This window comes from Vicugna pacos, chromosome 11 (assembly GCF_048564905.1).
Source record: "Vicugna pacos chromosome 11, VicPac4, whole genome shotgun sequence".
Taxonomy (NCBI): Eukaryota; Metazoa; Chordata; class Mammalia; order Artiodactyla; family Camelidae; genus Vicugna; species Vicugna pacos.
In genome coordinates, this window is record NC_132997.1 from 5,711,952 (window position 1) to 5,734,925 (window position 22,974).

Genomic DNA, 22,974 nt, shown 5'->3' on the forward strand with positions numbered 1-22,974 from the left:
TTTCTTTTCCCCCCAAGTAGCTAACAAGTGTTCCATTCACTGAATAACCTTTATTTATCTCCCTGATTTGTAATGCCTTCCATCTCTTATATTAAATTATTATTGATATCAGAGCCCATATCTGGACTTCCTGCCCTATTTTCTAATCTGGCTATTCTTGAACTAGTAAAACTCTCATTATCTTATTAATTATTATATTACTAATATGATTTTATTCACAATAAACCCAAATCAATTTTATAACTTCTGATATTTTGGAGATATGGTCTTTTAATCTAGAATCGTGTGATTAAAGCACCTTTTATATCTTTCAGTAGTTTTTACTTTTATTTTTTGATAGTTCCTACTATCCTTTTGTTAGGCTATTCTTAGACATTTTACCTTGGTTGTTACACTTGGAAAATTTTAGAAATCTTAATGCCTCCATCTGGTCTCTTAATCAGACCCTGGAGAATCCTAAACCACTGATCTGATTTGAACAAATGAGGTGAAAAGAATTGGGAAAGCACTGTGAGCAGAAGAGACTGTGGAACCTCCAGAGCGGTGCCCTGCGTTGGCTCAGATGTTCTCTGGAAAAAGTTTTCTCTATGAGACTACATAGTTCCCAGCTTGACTTTCAGTTTTCTCAGCATTTCACATTAGATTTTAAAAGTCTGTGGCAGGTTCTTACCCAGCAAAAGAGCACTTGCACAAAGGGTTATATGTATACACTATCCCCAGGTGGTAAAGGGAACACGCTCTTCTTCCTAATTAAAAAAACAAGTTTAGTCAATCAAGGGATTACAACAATGAAATGATATTTCTCCTAACTGGTCACTAAATCCTAAAAATAATATAAAAAAAAATTTTAAGACATAGCCTCCTTGTTTGTGAATGCATGGGTTTTTTCCTGTTTTTTGTTCCTTTTCTTTCCTGTTAATGATGTCAAACACACAACAAAATATGTACAGTGTTCGTTTAAATACTAGTTTTTGAAAATGCACATGTGAACAGTAAACTGTTTCCCTGCCATGGTCTGAGCACCTGACGAGGCCAAGATTTAAAGCTCTATTCCTTAGCTTGCCTTTGATTTCAGAAGTGAAGGTAGTGACAGCTTAGAGTCTGTGCAGGACAGAAAGTATCACAGGTGTCTGCAGCTAACTGGTGTCCACTGTGTGTTTCTTGGTTGAGCTTTATGTGTTAATTAGCTACAAATATGAAGTTGAAGAGTTTCCATTTTAGAGTTTATATTTAGAATTTTTTAAGAGATGAAATCAGTAAGAATCAAGATTTAACTGGATTATAAAACCAGATATAGTATAATAATAGCTGTAACTAAGTACATGGCCCTTCCTCTGTGCCAGGAAGCCTTCCAAGTAGATTCTATACATTACTTCGACCCGTCCTTACCACTGTCATGAAGAAGCAACACTCTTATTCATATTTTATAGGAAACTATGGCACAGAGAAGTTAAGTTGTCCAAGATCACGCAGGAAGCAAGCTGCTGTGTTCAAATATGAATTTAGGCAACTTCATTCCCAAGATCTCACTACCACAACGCTGGCCTCTCTAAACAATGGAGCATGCTTTCACAAGTAAAGTAAAATACTTCAAATAAGAAACTAAAAAAAAAATAATAAGGCAATTTTTTAAATAAGGAAGAACGATAAAGTTAAATGAGTCTTCATCTTCAATTTTTCAACAAGCATGTTCCAATGAAAATTTAAACTTATTAGCTTGCAAATTTAAATTTAAACTTGGCAGTTTAAATGACCAAAAAACTTTTCTTCAGTATTTTTTGTATGCTGTCAATATGATAAGTTTTTGTTTTTCAGGACTCAAAAGCATTATGAACATCTAATTTTGTCTAAGATTCAGCTTTCATCTCTGAATGTACAGTCTTTCACCAACATATGCTTTTACACCCATCTTCAGTTGTAAACAATGGGAACTATTCATAATGGGGATTATTAGAAGCTTATTACATTGTAAAAGACAAATGTCACTTTCTATTGGTAGCTGAACCTCATTTTTTTCCATTTATAAAAAGAGGAGTTTGACTTGCTCCCTCCATATCTTTTCAGTGCCAACATTCTGTAGATCTGTGATTCAATTTATTAAATCTATATTTGGAGACATTTTCAGATACTCCTAGTAAAAGCATTTTTTCCCCAAGAGTTATTCATGCTCACAACCTACTCTCCTGCTGCTGCTGACTGCAAGCACCATCAGCTCTAAATTATCTCAGCTGATGGAAAGAAGCAATAATACAAATGACTCAAAAATCATCTTTTCATAGCTCTGGAATGTTGATACAAAGATATACAGTTTTACTTTTTTAATTTTGCAGCAGGAGTGGCAGCAATAAATTTACATTTCCAATTATGTAAAATGACTAGGTCAAACACTGCTCAAACACTGATGGCACCTCAACATATGTTTCCCTGCTTCCTCTACCCTTTCTCTGACTTTAGGATGAGAGCCATGCTTCTTTGTGCACATCCCAATAGGAAGGGGGAGCAGTGACCGGGACTTAGTTCAAGACAAAGGGGCACCTAGTCTACGATGAAAAGGAGGCCTCAATAATGAAGGCGCATGTAAAAAAATGGGAGTCAACTATAAAAACCAATTTGTCTTTCCTTCTACATCTATGTCATTGCAGCTAATTTATATTTTGCATTTTTTATTGGTGTTATGAAAGGATACAAATCAATGCCTCTTTTCATATACAGTTTTACCAGTCTTTTTCTTTTCCCCCTTTTTACAGTTAATATGAAGGAAGGACCTCATTTCTCTTCTGTGTCCACCATTCCAGGCAGTGCTTCTTCAACTTGGCTGCACATTAGAATAACCAGAGGAGCTTTAAAAACTTCCCTATGCCAGAATGCACCGGAGGCCACTAAGTACCATCAGAGTTTGCAGTGATGGAATCCAGGCACCAACATTTTTTAAGGTCCCCTGGTGATTCCAACATGCAGCCAAGGCTGACAAGTCCAGAAGTAAACAGACTCAAGTGCATCTAAACAGCGCCCGCTTTTCCTGGGTAATCTCATCTATATCCACATGGGGACACCGCGCCTCCTATTCTGGCCGGACTTGTTCTTCCTGCTCAACCGTGTCCCATTTGTACTCAAGTTCTGCCTGGCGCCGCTTCCAGAACTCCAAAAGTAAGGTGACTAACAGAGAGACAGAACAGCAGAATGTGGATCTTCAGTGATGACTGATGCTTCAGAAATCTGTACTTAATATTTATTACAATTAACACTTTGGTAAATGGTTAATAAAATCACATTTTATTTATAGGCGATACTAAAGAAAAAAATGAGTTAATACCTTTTTTAAGAAAAAAGAATATGTAGATAATTTATTGAACTTTTGGAAACAGACTAGCTCTCTAGCTCAAGGGAAAGGTATTAACGTGATGGTCAGAGGCAGGTGACTGTGTCTGACGCTAAAGTACCTGCTACCAGCACATTATGCCCTCTAAAAACACAAATATCGGGGGGAAGGGTGGGTATAACTCAGTGATAGAGCACGTGCTAAGCATGTACAAGGTCCTGGGTTCAAGCCCCATTACCTCCATTAAAAAAAGTAAAAAAAAGCACAAGTAACTGTCACAATTTAAAAGCACTGCACGGTGCACCCTCCAAGCCTTCTCCTCACATCCCTCTGTCTCTTCTGTCCAAAGGACCTGAGGGTGGGGAAGGGGATGAGAATGCTTTAGTAGCCCTTGCATTTCTATTTTCCACCACCCCAGTCACACAAACTTAAAATAATATTCTTAAGTATGGAAAACTGCCATTTTTCTCAATCATCGGTAAAGTAATTTTTAGAAATCGTCATTGTGTTTTAAGACTCGTAAGTTTAAATAGTAGACAAAAACAACATGAAATGTTAATTGAAAATGTGGCTTCAGGGTAAATCCCCTAAGCCCTTCTTCCCAACAGACTGTTACCCCTAGGCTCCAACTCTAGAGAAATTGCAGAATAACCACTGTGCCCTCTACCGTTATACCTGAGTCTCTACAATGCTCTGAGAATAAAGAGGAAAAAGACACAGTCCCTGCTTCCGGGAGCTCCTAGGTGCACAGGACTCATCATGAAGTGATGGCTGAGAAGGCGTGTAAAGAGGGCTTGGATAACAGTCAGCAGAGGGTGCTCGGGGCAGAGAGCCGGAACTGTAGCCAAGGCTCTCCCAGAGGAGGGAACCACAGTTGTGAGATCTGAGATGCCCTAGAAGTGATCAGGTGAACGTATAATGTTAAGGCCATTTCTCCCTGGGGAGTTGTGCATGCAAAGGAGGGAGGCCAAACAAAGCCAGGTCCCTTCCAGGAACTGCAAATAGTCTACAAGCGAGCACAGGGTGTGGGAGGCAGATGAGGCAACCAGGTGGAGAGATCACAGGTGCACATCACAAAGGACTCTGTGTGCCTCCAAGGTAGAGGAGACATGCAAAGTGATCTAGAAAGAGACAAGATAGTGTCAGGGAGGACTACTGGCAGGTTCATGTGAAGTCCTGCTGAGGCCCTGCCAGGAGGAGAGAGAAGAAAACATTTCAGCAGGTGGACGGATTGGCCACAGGTGTGATGGAAGGGCAGGAAGAGGTCAAAGATGCCGGCCAGCTTTCTGGCTTTGGCAGTGTCTAAATAATAGTGCCATTCTGTGAAATAAGAAGGGCAAGAACCTCCTAGAGGAAAACATAGGCAAAACATTATCTGACATACATTGTAAAAATTTTCTCCTAGAAGAAATAAAAGCAAGAATAAACAAATGGGACCTAATGAAACTTACAAGCTTCTGCAGAGCAAAGGAAACCAGAAATAAAACAAGAAGAAAACCTATGGAATGGGAGAAAATTTTTGCAAGAGAAACCGACAAAGGCTTGATCTCCAAAATTTATAGGCAGCTCATATGACTCAATAAGAGGAAAATAAACAACCCAATCCAAAAATGGGCAGAAGACCTAAACAAGCAATTCTCCAAGGAAGACATTCAAATGATCAAAAAGCACATGAAAAAATGTTCAATATCACTAATCATCAGAGAAATGCAAATCAAAACTACAATGAGGTATCACCTCACACCAGTCAGAATGGCCGTCATTCAAAAATCCAAAAATGACAAATGCTGGAGAGGCTGTGGAGAAAGGGGAACCCTCCTGCACTGCTGGTGGGAATGCAGTTTGGTGCAGCCACTGTGGAAAACAGTGTGGAGATTCCTCAAAAGACTAGGAATAGACTTACCATATGGCCCAGGAATCCCACTCTTGGGCTTGAATCCAGAAGGAAATCTACTTCAGGATGACACCTGCACTCCAATGTTCATAGCAGCACTATTTACAATAGCCAAAACATGGAAACAGCCTAAATGTCCATCAACAGGTGACTGGATAAAGAAGATGTGGTATATTTATACAATGGAATACTACTCAGCCATAAAAACCGACAACATAATGTCATTTGCAGCAACATGGATGCTCCTGGAGAATGTCATTCTAAGTGAAGTAAGCCAGAAAGAGAAAGAAAAGTACCATATGAGATCGCTCATATGTGGAATCTAAAAAACAAAAACAAACAAACAAACAAAAACAAAGCATAAATACAGGACAGAAATAGACTCATGGACAGAGAATACAGACTTGTGGTTACCAGGGGGTTAGAGGGTGGGAAGGGATAGACCGGGATTTCAAAATTGTAGAATAGATAAATGAGATTATACTGTATAGCACAGGGAAATATACACAAAATGTTATGATAAATCACAGAGAAAAATTGTGACAATGAGTGTGTATATGTCCATGAATGACTGAAAAATTGTGCTGAACACTGGAATTTGACACAACATTGTAAAATGATTATAAATGAATAAAAAATTAAAAAAAAAAGAAGGGCAGGAAGAGGGGCAAGTCATGAGAGGAGACAACTGATTCAGTTCTGGCTGGGTGCCTGTGTGCTCCAGGAGAGATGTGCAGTAGGCAAATAAAAGTCTAGAAATCGGGAGAAAGTTCTAGGCTGAGCCAAGTAGTTTTTCTGTTTCAAGAGGCTAATGGGTGTGAGTGGACAAGCTCACAAGAGGTGTATAGGGATAGCTCTCACCCTCCTGCATATGGGAAGAATTTGGGAGCCTTTCAAAAATAGTGCACCACAGCCTGGAGTGGGGCCTTTGTACTGTTTATTATTTTTTAAATACTTCTTTCCTTTTTGTGGGGAGTATTGAGCTTTATTTATTTTAATGGAGGTACTGGGAATTGAACCCAGGACCTCTTGCATGCTAAGCACGTGCTCTACCACTGAGCCATACCGTCCCCACCTTTTTTTGTTTTTAGACATTAGCTCTACCGAGCAGTCAGGGTTGAGAATCAACCTGCAGAGAGCAGAGAGCCTTGGGGTTAGAGAACAAGGAGAAGCTGCCCAGAGCCCTGTAGACCCCACCAGGGGCAGCCGGAGACGCAGGGAGCCTCGGAAGTGCTGTGAGGAATGTGAACTCAAAACTCCCCAATAGCGAAGACGACAAACATATTTCAAGCACCCACTTCCCAGCAGTGTTTGTTCTGACTTTACTAGTTTTCCAGTAATACTCAGTGAGAATAGAAATTATCTGGACACAGGGATCAAATTCAAATGCTGATTATGACCATTCTTAGCTGCGTGATTACTGATTAAGTTACTCGTCTGCCACGTGTAAAACGGGGGACCTAGCACCGTGCTCGTGGGCTGCTGTGAGTGTAATGAAATGACATCTATAAAGGCGCTCCTGACTCTCAGAGGTAATTGCTACTATTGTCCCCATTTAGGACACCAAGAAACAGAGTCACAGAAAGCTTCAAACATTTGCCCAAGATGAGGGTTGGGATCAGGAATCAAGCCAATGACTTCTTGGATCCAGAGCCCAGGATCTTCTTACGAACAACACGGCACTGCCCAGGCTCCCTGCTCCAAAACCAGCCTCCCTTTGGCTCAGTTCCATGGCACCTGCGCTGCACAGATGCCCTCACTGCCTGCCCGCCCGCCCGGTGTCTGACCCCGGCACTCCTCCCTCCGTCCCACACAGCGCTTCCTTGGGCACACCATCGCTCACGAGGCCATTGCTGTGGCTACTCGATGTTTACATGGAAACGCAGGTGGCAGCCCAGGTTTTTGCTATAGATGCTGCTGTCAGTGGAGGCAAAGAGCTCACAGTTGGTGGGGGAGGCCACTTGTGGTCTCCTCCTTGGCTGGAGAGCTGGATGAAATCCAGTTTCCCTTTGCGACTTAGACATCCAGCATGAGAGATATGTAAGGCCATCTGGCCTCTCAACATAGAAATGATGCCCCCGCAGTCATTCTTAACATTGTAATCTCCTGGCTCCACCAGGGAGCAGGGGCCATGGCCTGTTGTCCACCAAGTTTTGTTTCCTTGCACAACAGCTACAATGGGGTGAGTTAACACCGGACCAGAAAATCTACAAAGCCCTCGTGTACTATTTCCTGACACTTGCAGGTCACCAAAATACCCCAGATCCCCCAAGTAAACAACTAGTAAGAGGAACTGAGCTTGCTCGTCTGTCAGACCCCTGATGGCAGGACTGATTTGGCCTCTCCTGCTCTCCGGATGATCCGTTCTCCTTCTGTGTGCCCTTCCCCGAGTGAAAGGGACAGTTCTTTGTTTATGGGCTAGGGAGTATTTGTGGCTGTCTGACCAGAACCTTCAAAAGTAGAGCTCTTGGTGAGAGTGGAAGCATGGCACCCACGTCTCATGAGCTCAGCTACCCAACAGCCTCATCTAGCCAAGACTGTGGCCAACACCAGGGGTCCATGCTGTTGAGTGTTGGGTCTGGAGAGCAATGCCTCCACCACTGAGAAGCTGCCCCACCACTTGTGCCCTTGTCCCCTTCGAGGGGGAGGTGACACATCCATGGGATAAAAGCCGCGAGGGCACTAGGTGACTGTGGACCAAGCTGTGACTGGCCGGTCCTGCCCCCCATGTGACCCATGTTAGCCTCAAGTGCAGAAAATCCCCAAAGAGACCCCTGCTTGAGTGAATGGGTCACCTATAAGCCAACTGTCCTCGGGACGCCTAAGAAGCAACACAATATACACAGTGAGACACCCACTCACTGAAGTCCCCAAGGCTCACAGCTCCCTAATGTGACACCAGGTACCCCCAGCAAACAGAAGACCCTTACTTTATAATTGACTTGAGAATTCTACTACCAACACTGCCTTCCACCTTCCACTTATAAAGTTCTTTCCACTCTGTCCCCTGCTCTGCAATTGTGCAATCAGTCCAGAGCTCCTTCATGAGACAGGAGGGAAGGGGGCAGGGCACAGACATTAAAAGAATGGCACAGCCATTAGCACCGAGACGGTGGAAAAGTCAACTCCCAGTAGATCTTGAGCTTCAATACACACTCACTGAAATACAGCAGGATGCTAAATGGCACTCCTACAGGTGCCAGGACAGGTTCAAGGCTGACCATGAAAGGTCAAAGGGTGAGTGGTGGCCCAATTTCTGGTAATCGCAACACCTTCCCCAAAGCGGTTGGAATATTCCTCCCACTTATTAGCATATGAAGATACTGAGTGCATAAAAACTAACAACCACACCTCGTGGCTGCTCTCTCTGCTGAGGGAGACAGCCCACACTCTGTCTGTGGAGTGTGTATCTACTTTTACTTTAAACTGGAGCACCCAACCCTCACGCCTCATGGCCTTTCTCTTGCCTTCTGAAACAGCGCACTCTGTCTGTGGAGTATATATCTCTCTGAGTAAATCTACATTTACTGAATTGTGGCTCTCTCTTGGATTCGTTCCTGTGCAAACCAAGGACCCACACATCACGAGGTGCATCACAGGGACCCAAATAAGACCTGGGATACGGCCATCCTCTCCCCCACATTTTCCTGTATCATACATTCCTTCCCAAAGGATCTCACCTTGTGCACTCCAAAGTAGACAGCACTCATGTGTCCTGACCTGGATCTGCTTCTGCGTTTATCATTTCTTATGTCCACTAGAATGTCATCTTCATGAGGACAGGGATTTGGTTCTGTTCACAAAGAAGCACCAGCACATGACAGGTGCTGGAGAAGTATTAGCTGAATGAATGAGCTGTGGGAAGTCCTGGGAATTCAACCTGGAACTCCTAGCCACTTGGGCCCCAGCTGACTCCAGTTGCTTCCTGCTACTCATGGCTGACCTCTTGCCACCACTCTCTGCTCTGCCATCACCTGAGCCTGGATGAGCTGAGATGAGCACACACCACGGAGAGCATGGTGAATGGTTCACGTCGTTGCAAAACACTCGCCCTCTGACTGCCAGGGGTTACTTAGGATGGACAAACTGAAGGGAGCACCACGTGCACCGCCCTACCCTACAACTCACTTGAAGCACCAGAACTGCACACATGGGAAGCGCTGGCCCTTTCCAACCTAAGGAGAGGGACTATGGGTGAGAAGAGGGTCTCTGTCAACTAACAGTCTCTTTAAAAGCCCAGTCTTAGAAAAGCTCTTTAAAGACACTTTTGGTATCTTCCTTGTGTTTCGGTAATCCCTCTAGATTTTGTCATTTTAATCTATGCATCAGAAATACAGATGCTCTTGAAATCTCTATTGATTTTCAATGAAGAAAATCCTCAAATTCCTTCTCTGCTAGGAAAATTACTGCACTTTATATAAAAAAAAGCAGCTTCCCTTTTCAAACACCTAATTTCACAAGAATCAGTGAAGCAGGACATGAAAATCTCGCTGTGCTTTATCACCTACTGGTGGGCAGGAATGAAATGAATGAGAACTGATCTCATGAGACGGGAAGGCTGGGGCTGTCTTATTCCTGCTACAGATGGAAGGGTCCATATCTGTGAAGGGGAGGAAGGACCAAGGATGAGAAACCAACATTTACTAACCCATTTCTCTTTTTCAGAGTCTCAGACAAAACACTGTGATTTTATAAACAAAACAAGAACATCTGCACCCTTTTAAAAGCACGTTACAACTTTACTGCTACACACGGCACTCTGTCATTGACCTAAAGGCAAATGACAGACAAGAAATTTGCAGGGATCTTATTCTGTGCTCATCCCTTTTGGTCTTTGGAAACTCAGGAAGTTTGCCTCCTCTCCCTGAGTGTCGTTTTTCTCATCTTTCAAATGGGAGTGTAACAGTCATTCATTTGCTCAGTGTCCATTCGACAACAGGAGACGGCTTATGAAAACAATAATAAAAAAAAGCAAAACAGCAATTCTGATCTGTGCTTCTTCCTCCTCCTCCCTGAACATGAACTTACAGGCTAAAATGGCATCTTTCACTAAATCCCGAACGTAAGGAGCAGTTCTGATAAGGAAGTACAGGACTGCAGGTGTAACCGAGAAATGACCCAGTGAAAAAGAATGAGTTGCCAGCAAATCCTCAAAACCCGTAAGGGTGCAAACCCTGGGAGTTACAGCCATGGGTGGGAGTTCCTTAGTTCCCCATTTCACAAAGCCGAGAACTTTGCAGGGCCCATGAAAGACACAGATAGCCCAGTAAAACCACACCATGTTTTGGAGTACACCGGGGCCACATCGCTGCTGACCTGCACTGCTGTGTGTCCCAGAGCAAGAGCCCTGGGAGGGGGTGACTGTGTTTGAGGCTGGACAAGAACTTCCTGTTCTGTCTCTTTTACTCTCTCTCTTCCTGCAATAAAACAACTGGTAGGACTCTGGTGGGGACCACTGCACCCACATTCTCTGGGAAACCACACACCAGACAGCTCTAGCTGATCTGAGAGAGGACTATATATACTCCAAAGTCAGGCAGAAGGCTGCCTGTGGCCTTGGGAATCCAAACTAGCTTGTCCTGTTAATCAGGATATTACACATCTAAAGAAAGTGTGCACCAGATGAAGACGATGCCTTAGACAACATCGGTGGTTATGTCCAGCAGTGTCTAAGGACAAGTCATGCTCTGGTAGACGGGAGCATTTTGGTAGCTTTAAGAGTCTGCTACTGAAGGGCTGGGACATTTCATTGGGACTTGAAACTCCAGACCTCTTTACTCACAAAGGCAGACAAGTTAGGTGAGCCAGGTCAGCCTTTATTCCAACTTCCTAACCAAAAGTCTATGAGGTCGAAAATATATTTCTCAGACACTTCTGCAACAAGGGTTCCAGATGTGGCTTTAAAAATGCCCATCAGAGATTGAGATTTGCAAATATTAACTACTATATATAAAAATAGCTAAAAAACTAAATTTCTTCTGTATAGCACAGGAACAATATTTAATATCTTGTAATAAACTTTAGTAAAAAAATATGAAAAGGAATTCGTACATATATATGTGAATATGAAGGACTGGAACATTGTGCTGTACATCAGAAATTGACACATTGTAACTGACTATACTTCAATTAAAAATATATATAGATATAATGCCCATCAGCAGCATCTGAGTGTCACTGAAAGCAGAAACCCAGATGAATGGAGGCAGAGGTGGTTGGAGGAGCTACGTTATTTTGCTGGGGTGGATGCAGCCGGCATGGCAGAGATCTAGAAGGAATGCGCACAACAGCCACTCACTGATCTGAAAGTGAGTTAGTTTAACAGCTTTCTGAAATCCTCACCGCCCCTCCTGATGAGCCAAGTGTCTGGCGTTTCTCTGGAAATCACTAGGCGCAGCCTGGAACTCAAAGGTAAAAATTAAAAAGTGCAGTCAAGTAGCAAAGAGACTGGCAGGACACGCTGGACAAAAGTAGGTCAGAATCAACAAGGAATGGGGAGGGGATAGAACATGTGTTGAGGACCCTGAATTCAGGGGTGGATTGTCTATGTTGAGTACTCTGAGTCAGTATGAGTAGATGGATTGGTGTGGACTATGGACTAAAATGGTGGCCATCGTTCAGATAAGTGTGTGATTTGGAGTACATTTATTTGAGGAGGGTTTTTTTTTCCCCTTCAACATTGATCATTTCTAGGGAGCAGAAAAATACTCTGCCACACAACATCTAAGTGCAAAAGAGATGCTATGGGATGATGGTGGTATGAAAAATTTCAGTACTGCAGTTTCAAGCTTTCCTTAATGAGGTGCACAGCAGTAGGTACTTAAAATAAAATAAGGTACTTATAATAAAGACATCATCATATGTACATATCCTTTAAGATACACATATGGTGCTATAAGTGGGCCTGAAATGTGTTCTGCATTCTAAAATCCAATGAAATAAAATCAGTAGTTCAATATGCCTGTCGGCTCTAAAAACATGATGTAGCTCATGATCACAGAAAGCAAGATCAGCTAGGAAATTTGAGATTTGTCGTTTCCAGTGTCAAAGTTAATATTTTTTGCTTTACTTAAAAAGCATTTTTTAATTAGGTCTGTCAGCATCCATTGGTATATGGGGTTCAGTAGATGTGTTCAGATGTTCCAGACAGTGAATCAGAGCAAAGGCTGAGGTTTAGACAGTAGTTAAATGCCTCACCCGTGTGATCAGCATCCACAAACTGCTATACTGAAAATCCTTAAAAGTGAGAACTTCATTAAAGAAACGATAAGTGAGGGGAAAAAATAGCTACAGACTAGTGGAAGTTTTGTAACGTGTAAAAATGACAAAAGGCTATTCATGAGCATATTTTTAAATACCCCTACACTTTAATAAGAAAAACAACAGTCTGACAACAGGTTGTACACTGCTGTAGGAGAATCCATGCAGGTGGACTCTTATGTGAATGGGGCTGGAGCTGTAGAATTAGTTAGTCTTGCAAGTAACTCAGTTAAACACAAATGCAAATGGGATACACTTCTAGAATATCTGAGTAAATATCTTGGAAAACTTACTCCTCTATGAAGCAATGACAATGGCTTTGTAAAATTTGTCAAAATTAACCTCTGTAGAACTCTGGAAATTAAACCAACACTTCCAGCAATCCGGGGAGTCTTTATTTGAGAAAAAAAAACCCAGCTAAATCTCCATAAAGATAGTGAGTTTTGAGGCATTGTAACTTGATCTACCCCATCCCTGTATCCTCACCTAAATGGTGGCCTTTATAAGCAATAGTCTCACAATCAAGGTAGGGGCAGAAGTTATTTAAAGTTACCCAAAAAATCCGCCCCCAGAGAGCTGTCACTATGTGACCTGTCACAAACTCATGCTGTGCAAACAGCCTGTCCCCAGAGTGTGTGTGGGAAACAATCAGCAGTGAGTATCTAACATTACAACTGCCTGAGGCAGTGGGACCAGTAGAGGCTAACTACGTGCTGACTAGGAAACTTAGAAGGCAAAATTGAGTAATGAGACGTTCTGGGGGTGAAGGTAGGGTTAAAAAGCTCCAAAAAATTCTGAGAATTGTAGAAGGCAATATACATGTGTGGCACATGGCAAGGAAAGATCTGAGAAAATCCTAAGCCTTCAACTCTGGCTGAACTTGAGATTCTGCATAAGCAAGAACTAAAGGATACGGAAGAGCTGCTGACTGCATGCCGGTGCTGAGGGCATCCCTCAGCACGTGGACACACAGCCACCTGGCAACAGCTCAAACGATTGTCTCCAGGCATTGAAAGAAATCACTGTCCAATCATTACTACAGTGATGACAACTAGGCTTTCTTCACACACACTGATCTCATGGTCATGCATGATAAAGAAAACAGACTTTACAGAATTTGTTCAGGAAAGTAACTAAATAAATAGCAGCAGCAGCAATGACAATGAAAGCAATGATAAACCCTGGAGATGAGGAAAATCAGGCTTTCAGATCTGCCACATTGTAATATTTTAAATGTCCAGCTTTCAACAGAAAATTACAAGATGTACAAAGAAACAGAAAAGTTTGGTCATAACAGACGGGGAAAAAGTAGTCAACAGAAACTCCCTGAGGTAGCCCAGACACTGGACTTACTAGACAAAGACATAAATAAGCAATTACACATATGTTCAAAATACTAACAGAAACCATGCCTAAAGGATTAAATTATGTGCTCATCTCATTGTACAGAGAATAACAATAAATAAAATTTATAATAAAAACCAACTAGAAATTCTAGAGATACAAATATAATGACTAAAATAAAAACTTCAATAAGTGGTTTCTCTGTAGATATGAACTTGTTGAAGAAAAAGTCAGTTAAATTAAAACTACTGAGATTTCCCTGTCTGTGGAACAGAAAGAAAAAGGAATGAAAAAAAAATGAACACTGTGTCAGAGATAGGTGGGACACCATCAACAATACCAATACACACATAATGGGAGCGCCAGAAGGAGGGAGAGAATAAAGGGGCAGAAAGAATATATAAAGAAATAATGGCTGAAAACTTCCCAAATTTGATGAAAATATTAATTTGTACATCCCAGCAGCTCAACAAACTCCATGTGGTATAAACTTAGAGACATCTAAAATAGGCACATCAGATTCAGTGTGTCAAAAGACAAGAATAAAGTATCTTGACAGCCGAAAGAGAAAAGTGGCTCAACGTATAGAAAGGCTCCTCAGTAAGACAGTTGATTTCTCATCAAAAACCATGGAGACCAAAAGGCAGTGGATGGTATCGTCAAGGAGATAAAAGGAAAAGACTGTCACCAAGTATTTTATAGCCAGCAAAATGATTCTTTAAAAAAATTAAAGTAGAAATTAAGACACTCCTACAAAAACAAAATCTGAAAGAATCCATTGCTAGCAGGCCTGCCCTACAAGAAATACTAAGGATAGTCCAGCAGGTGTAAATGAAAGGACACTCGCCTGAAAAATAAAGAGCACTACTACATGAGTAAAAAAATAAAACAGTATAAATCGAGTATTACATGTAAATGTTTTGTTCTATTTGATGTAAAGGACAACTGCATAAAACAATACTTATGAAACTGTGTAGATGAGCTTATAAATGCATAAAGGTGCAATTTGTATGACAGTGACAGCATGAGGAGGGGGAGGGAAAAGACTGATACCAAAGCAAAGTTTTTGTGTACTGTTGAAATTAAGTTGGTATTCATGTGAACTAGATTGCTTTAAAACAAGATGTTAATTATAATCTCCAGGGCAATGGAAGAGAAGGAGGAGGAGGAAGAGTAGGAAGAGGAGAAGAAAAAGATAAAATAAACAAATTAAAATGGCACACTTGAAAATGCTTACTTTGTACAAAAATGTGTAGTAATTGAGGAATGGGAAAAAAAGACATATAGAAAGTAGACAGCAGTTGTAACTTCAATCTGATAAGAAATTACATTGATGTAAATGAATTAAACATTCTAATCAAAATACTAAAGGCAGAAATAAATGGAATAGACAATAGATGAACAACAGAGAATAATCAACAAAAGGAATAGTTGGTTCTTTGAAAAGATCAATAAAATTGACAAATTTTATCTAGTACTAAAAGAAAAGAAGATTCAAATTACTAAAATGAGAAATGAAAGGAAGGATGTCACTACTGCCCTTACAAAGATAACAAGGAATATAAGGGAATACCATGGATAATTATATAGCCAATAAATGAGATAATGTAAATGAAATGGATATATTCCTAGAAGGACATAAATGACTGAAGCTAATTCAAGGAGAAATAGAAAACTCAAATAATCCTACAGTAAGTAGTGACTGAAATAGCAATCCAAAACATTCACACAAAGAAATGCTAGGCCCGTATGGCTTTGCTGGTGAATTCCATCAACTACTTAAAGAAAAAACAAAAACAAAAACAAACAAAAAATGCTTCACAAATTCGTCTGAAAATAAAGAGGTGGGCACACTTCCCAATTCATTCAATGAGACTAGTATCACACTGATACGAAAACCAGACAAAGGCATCACAAGAAAACTAAAGACTATCTCTTATGAATATAAATGCAAAAATCCTCAACAGAATAGAAGCAAATCCAAAACAGTAACATATAAAATAGACCACCATTAAGTGGGATGTATCCAGGTATGCAAAGGCAGTACAACATACAAAAGTCTATTCATTTAATACACCATATTAATAGAATAATGGATAAAAACTAGGAATAGAAGAGAACTTCCTCAACCTGACAGAGAACATCTATGAAAAACCTGAAGCAAAGATCATACATAATGCAGAAGCACTGAATTATTCCCTCCCAAAATCAACATTGTACTAGAAGTTCTAGTCAAACCAATCAAAGAAAATAAAGCCTCTAGATTAGAAAGAAAGAAATAAAACTGTTTTGATTCCAGATGACATGATATTATATATTGAAATCACAAGGAATCCACAAAGGAAAAATAGAAAAGAAAAAAAATCCTCTTAGAATTAATAACCCAGTCTGACAAAAATTTTAAGACACAAATGAATATATAAAAAGTAATTACATTTCTATTCAACAGCAGTGAATAATCTAAAAATAAAATGAAGGAAACCTTTTCATTTACTATAGCATCAAAAAGAATAAAATAATTAGTAATATTAAGAAAAATATGTGGAATACTGAGAAAAATATCTGAAACTTGTATATTGAAAACTAAAATACTAGTGATAGAAGTTAAAAATGACCTAAAATAAATGGAAAGCTCTTCCATGTTCATGGATCAGAAGTCTTATTATTTTTAGGATGGCCATTGTCCTCAAAATGACCTATACATTCAATGCAGCTCTGGCTTTTTGGCAGAAATGAACAAGCTGATCCTAAAACTAATATGGAAATGCAAGATACCCAAAATAGTCAAAACAATCTTGAAAAAGAACAAAGTTTTGAAATTTCCAAATTCAAAACTCACTAACAAAACTGTGATCCATACAGTGTGGTACTTGCAGAAAGGACAGAAAAATAGATTGAGAGAAAAGAACTAAGAGACCATAAACAAAGGCTTACACGCAGCCATTTAATTTTTGACAAAGGTGCCATGACAATCCAATGGGGAAAAATAATCTTTACAAAAATGATGTTGGGACACCTGTACATACACCTGGAAAGAAAGAAAACTGAACTTTTATCTTAACACCATTTATGGAAATTAACTCAAAATAAATCACAGACCTGAAACTATAAAACATATAGAAAATGAACAATGAGAAAATCTTCAGGACTTTGGATTATAAATACTTGTAATATATGACACCAAAAGCACAAACAACAAAAGAAAAAAAATCAAGTAAACTGGACTTCAGTAAAATTAAAAACTTCTGTGCTTCAAAGGACTTCATCAAGAAAGTAAGAAGACAATCCACAGGATGGATGAAAATATTTCCAAAATTTTCCCTGATAAGGGACTTTTATCCAGAATAGACAAAGAAGACTTAAAACATGACAATACAAAGACAAATATAATTAAAATGGGCAAAGAATTTAAATAGATGTTTCTCCAAAGAAGACATACGAATGGGAACTAAGCACATAAAAAGATGTTCAACATCAGTAGGCATTAGGGAAACAGAAATCAAAATCACAATGACATACCACTTCATACCAACTAGGATGACAAATATATATGATATATGATATATAAATATGAATCTATAAACCCAGTAATAAAAAGTGTAGATGAGGATGTGGAGAAACTGGACTCCTCATACATTACTTCTGGAAATATACAATGCTTCAGTCACTTTAAAAGCTATATTAGCAATTCCTCAAAATGTTAAAAGTAGAATACATCCCAGCAATTCCATTTTTTGATATATCCTGAAGAGAAGTGGAAATATGTGTTCACACAAAAACTTGTCCATGAGCATTTACAGCAGAATTATTCATCATCAACTGATGGATGGATAAGCAATGTGGTGTATTTATAACTATGGCATATTATTTGAATACAAAAAGGAATTTGGATATTGATATATGCTACACGATGGATGAGCCTTGACAATGTCACACTACATGAAAGACATTAATCAAAAAAGGCAGCATACTGTATGGTTCTACTTATATGAAATGCCTAGAACAGGCAAACCCTTAGAGGCAGAAAGTAGAGTGGTGGCTGTTGAGGGCTAAGGGAAAGGAAGGTTAGGGACTGACTTACTAAAGGGTACTGGTTCCTTTTGGGGGTGATGGCTACACAACCCTGAAATGTACATAAAACCCTAATGCACACTTTCAAAGGCTGCATTTTATGGTATGTGAATTATATCTCCATAAACCTGTTATTCTTGAAGCTTAGCCCACCTATGGAGCAACTTACACAGCACTGACTGTGGCATCCGGACGGGGAGTGACCCACCTGTCCACCGCGAAGGAGAGCAGCACCTGACCCAGTGTTGGAGGGGTGCAATCTTCTTGCCAATGGACACTGTGAGCAGCACAGACCAGGGGGCCAACAGAGCAAGCTGAGTTCATGAAACAGGGCGAAGACACAAAGACCTCTCAATAAAACCATTAAGAGCGTTCAGTCTCTAGGAGAACACATCTTTGTTTTTAAAATCTTTTTATACCTGTTTTATTTTCTATGAGCTTTTTAATCTTTACTTTTTAAACAGTTCTATATGTTTACAATTCTCATTTCATTTTTAATTCTCTTGGATTTGATCTGTTATTGATTATTCACAGGTTTTAAATACTGTGTTTTGATTTCTTTCTTCTTTTTGTTAAGGTTTTAAAAAGACATCTCAACTCGATTCCTATTCTTCTTCAACTTGCTCTTCTATTATTGATTATACACTGTCTTCAAACCTTCTTTTCCTCCATTCTTTTAAAATTCTATTTCTCTCTCTCATTTTTAAGTTTTATTCCAGCATAGGCCTTAGATAGATAAAAAAATAAACCCCTTTAAGGGCCACAATAGATAACTGATACTCCTTAAGCCACAGTGCCAGAGAGATATGAGCAGTTGAAGAAGCAGAGGAAGTATTCCCAATTAAAAGAGAAAGAGAAATCCCCTGAAAGAACCATCAATGAAATAGATATTAATGGCCTATTAGATCAAGATTTCTAAAAAGAAGTGATTGAATTACTGAAGGAATTAAAAGAGATAGTGTTTAGAGACATAAAATATGTCAAAAACAAAATAGTAGCTATAAAGAAGAGCCAAGTAGAATTGGTAAACTCATTGGCTGAAATGAGATCTGACCTAAAGGCAGTACAACGCAAGCTAGATAATGCAGAGGAACGAATAAGTGACCTAGAAGACAGGACAACAGAAAGCACACAATCAGAACAGTTGAGAGAAAAAAATAAAAAACAATAAAAACAATATAAGGAATCTATTTGATAATATAAAGCATGCCAATCTATGCATCATAAGAGTTCCAGAAGGGGAAGAAAGAACAAAGGGGATGGAGAAGGTATTTAAAGAAATTATAACTGAAAAATTCCCAAACATAAAGAAAGAATCAGACACCCAAGTACAGGAGGCTCAGAGGTTCCCAAACAGGAAGAGCCTAAAGAGACTCACACCAAGACATAACAAAATCAAGATGGCCAGACTGAAGGATAAAGAAATGATCCTAAAGGCAGCAAGAGAAAAACAAAGAGTGAGTTACAAGAGATGGCTCTCAGCTGATTTCTCTACAGAAACACTACAGACCAGAAGGGAGTGGAAATATATATTCAAATTCCTGAATGAAAAAACAGATGCAGCCTAGGATACTTTCTGCAGCAAGGCTATCCTTTAGAACAGAGGGAGAGGTAATGAATTTCACAGAGAAGAAAAACTGAAAGACTTTAGCAACACTAAACCCATGCTAAAAGAAATATTGTAAGGTACACTCTAAATAAAAAAGAAGCAGGATGATACAGAAATGAGAGCTTATAACTGGAAAGGTGATAACTACCATGAATTACAAATAGAATAAACATGAAATTGTAAAAGAAGACATCTAAATCATTGAGTGGGAGAGGGAAGCAATTAAATATAGAGTATTTTTTCTTTCTTCTATTTTTTTAAATTTTTTGTTCTCGGTAGGATGGGTTTGAGATTGCATTACTATCTGTTTAGTACACACAGTTACAGTAATTGGTTAACAGACTTACAAAAAAGTATAACCACAAGCCAAAAACTTATAAGTGAGTAACAAAAACTAAATACAATCCAAGATAACACAAAGGAAAATTACCATACCACAAAAGGAAGAAGAAAGGAACAAAGAAATATGAAATCAACTGCAAATATAAGTTCAAATAGCAATAAACACTCATTTATCATTAATTACTCTAAATGATAATGGACTAAATGCTCCAGTCAAAAGACAGAGTGGCAGACTGGATAATAAAGCAAGAAACTTCAATAAACTGCATACAAGAGACACACTTTAGGGAGAAGGACACATATAGATTGAGAGTGAATGGACGGAAAAGGATATTCCATGCAAATGGAAACTCCAAAAAAGCAGGTGTAGCAGTTCTGATTTCAGACAAAATAGACTTTAAAACAAGGGCCATAAAGAAAGATAAATAAAGGCATTTTATAATGATTAAAGGAGCAATACAAGATGAGGATATTACAATCATTAATATATATGCATCCAACATGAGCACCTAAGTACATAAAACAACTACTAACAGAGATAAACGGGGATATTGATGGGAATACAATCATTGTCAGAAGTTTTAACACCACATTAACATCACTAGACAGATCTTCCACACAAAAAATAAATACGGCAACAGAGAAATTAAATGATACAATAGAAAAATTAGATTTAGTGGATATTTTCAGAGCATTACAACCCCCCAAAATAGGATATATATTCTTTTCAAGTGTGCGTGGAACATTTTCTAGGATTCATCATGTACTTGGTCACAAAAGAAGCCTCAAAAAGTTTAAGAAGATAGAAATTATCTCAAGCATCCTTACTGACCACAATGCCATTGAAACTAGAAATCAAATTCAGAAAAACAAAGCATGAAAAAAGGAAAGCATAGAGATTATACAACATGCTATTAAAAAAATGGGTCAATGATGAAATCAAAGATGAAAGTAAGGAATACCTTGAGACAAATGAAAATGAAAAAATCCACAAAAAACTTATGGGACAAAGCAAAAGCAGTGCTAAGAGGAAAGTTTAGAGTGATACAGGCCTTCCTCAAAAAAGAAGAACAATATCAAAAAAAACAATCTAACCCACCAGTTAAAAGAACTAGAAACTGAAGAGTAAAAACACCCAAAAGTCAGCAGAAGGAAGCAAATAATTAAGATCTGGGAGGAAATAAATAAAATAGAGATTAAAAGAAATAGAGAAAATAATCAATCAAACCAAAAGCAATTTTTTGAAAGAGTAAATAAAATCGAGAACCTCTGGCCAAACTCACAAAGAAGAAAAAAGAGAGAGCACAAATTTCCAAAATAAGAAAGGAAAATGGAGAAATTACAACAAATAACATAGAAATATAGAATATCATATGAGAATATCATGAAAAACTACATAAAAAAAGGGATAACCTAGAGGAGATGGACAAGTTTCTGGAAACACACAGTCCACTAAAACTGAATCAAGAAGAAACTGACCACTTGAACAAACCGATCACTAGGAATGAAATCGAATTAACAATAAAAAAAAATCCCTACAAATAAAATCCAGAACTGGACAGCTTCACCAGGGAATTGTACCACACATAAAAAGAAGTACTCATACCAGTCCTTCTCAAACTCTTCCAGAAGATTGAAAAGAAGGAATATTCCCAAACTCATTCTATGAAGCCACAAACACCCTGATACCAAAACCAGGCAAAGACACCACCAAAAAAGAGAATTACAGACCAATATCACTGATGAACACAGATGCAAAAGAGTCCTTACCAAAATACTAGCAAATAGAATTCTACAGCACATAAAAAAGATTATACAACATGCTCAAATTGGGTTCATCTCAGGGACACAAAGGTGGTTCAACATATGCAAATCAATCAATGTAATACTTCACATCAACAAGAGAAAGTACTAAAACCACATGATCATCTCAATAGATGCATAAAAGCTTTTGATAAAATTCAACACCCATTTATGATAAAAATTCTCACCAAAGTGGGTATTGAGGGAACATAACTCAACATCATGAAAGCTATATAAGACAAACCTACAGCCAGCATAGCACTAAACGGTGAAAACCTCAAAAGCTTCTCACTAAATTCTGGGACAAGACAAGGATGCCACTATCACCACTCCTATTCAACATAGTCTTGGAAGTCCTGACCATAGCAATCAGGCAAGTAAGAGAAGTAAAAGGGGTCTAAATTGGAAAAGAAGAGGTAAAAGTGTCACTACATGCAGATGACACGACACTATATATAGAAAACCCTAAAAGGTCCACACCAAAACTACTAGAGCTGATCGAAGTATTTAGCAAGGTAGCAGGTTACAAGATTAATGTTCAAAAATCAGTTGCATTTCTTTACACTAATGATGAATCAACAGAAAAAGGAAGTAAAGAAATAAAACACTTTAGAATAGCACCCAAAGTAATAAAATTTCTAGGAATAAATCTAACCACAGAGGTGAGAGAATTATACACAGAAAACTATAAACCATTGGTGAAGGTAATTGAAGAAGACTTTAAAAAATGGAAAGGTATCCCATGCTCTTGGATTGCAAGAATCAATATTGTTAAAATGGTCACACTGCCCAGGGCAATATACAGATTTAATGCAATCCCTGTAAAATTACCCAAGACATATTTCATAGAACTAGAACAAATCACAATAAAATTTATATGGAACCATCAAAGACATAGAAATTCCAGGGTATTACTGAAGAAAAAAAAGAAAGAGCCTGGAGGAATAACGCTCCCAGACTTCAGACAATACTATAGAGTTACAGTCATCAAGACAGCATGCTATTGGTACAAAAACATACATATAGACCAATGGAACAGAATAGAGAGCCCAGAAATGAACCCACAAACTTTTGGTCAACTAATCTTCGACAAAGGAGGCAAGAATATACAATGGAATAAAGACAGTCTCTTCAGCAAGATAAACATAAGACAAGATACAATAAACCTCCTAGAAGAAAATACAGGCAAAATATCTGACATACATCTCAGAAATGTTCCCTTAGGGCAGTCTACCCAAGCAATAGAAATAAAAGCAAGAATAAACAAATGGGACCTAAAGAAACTTACAAGCTTCTGCACAGCAAAGGACACCATAAGTAAAAAAAAAAGAC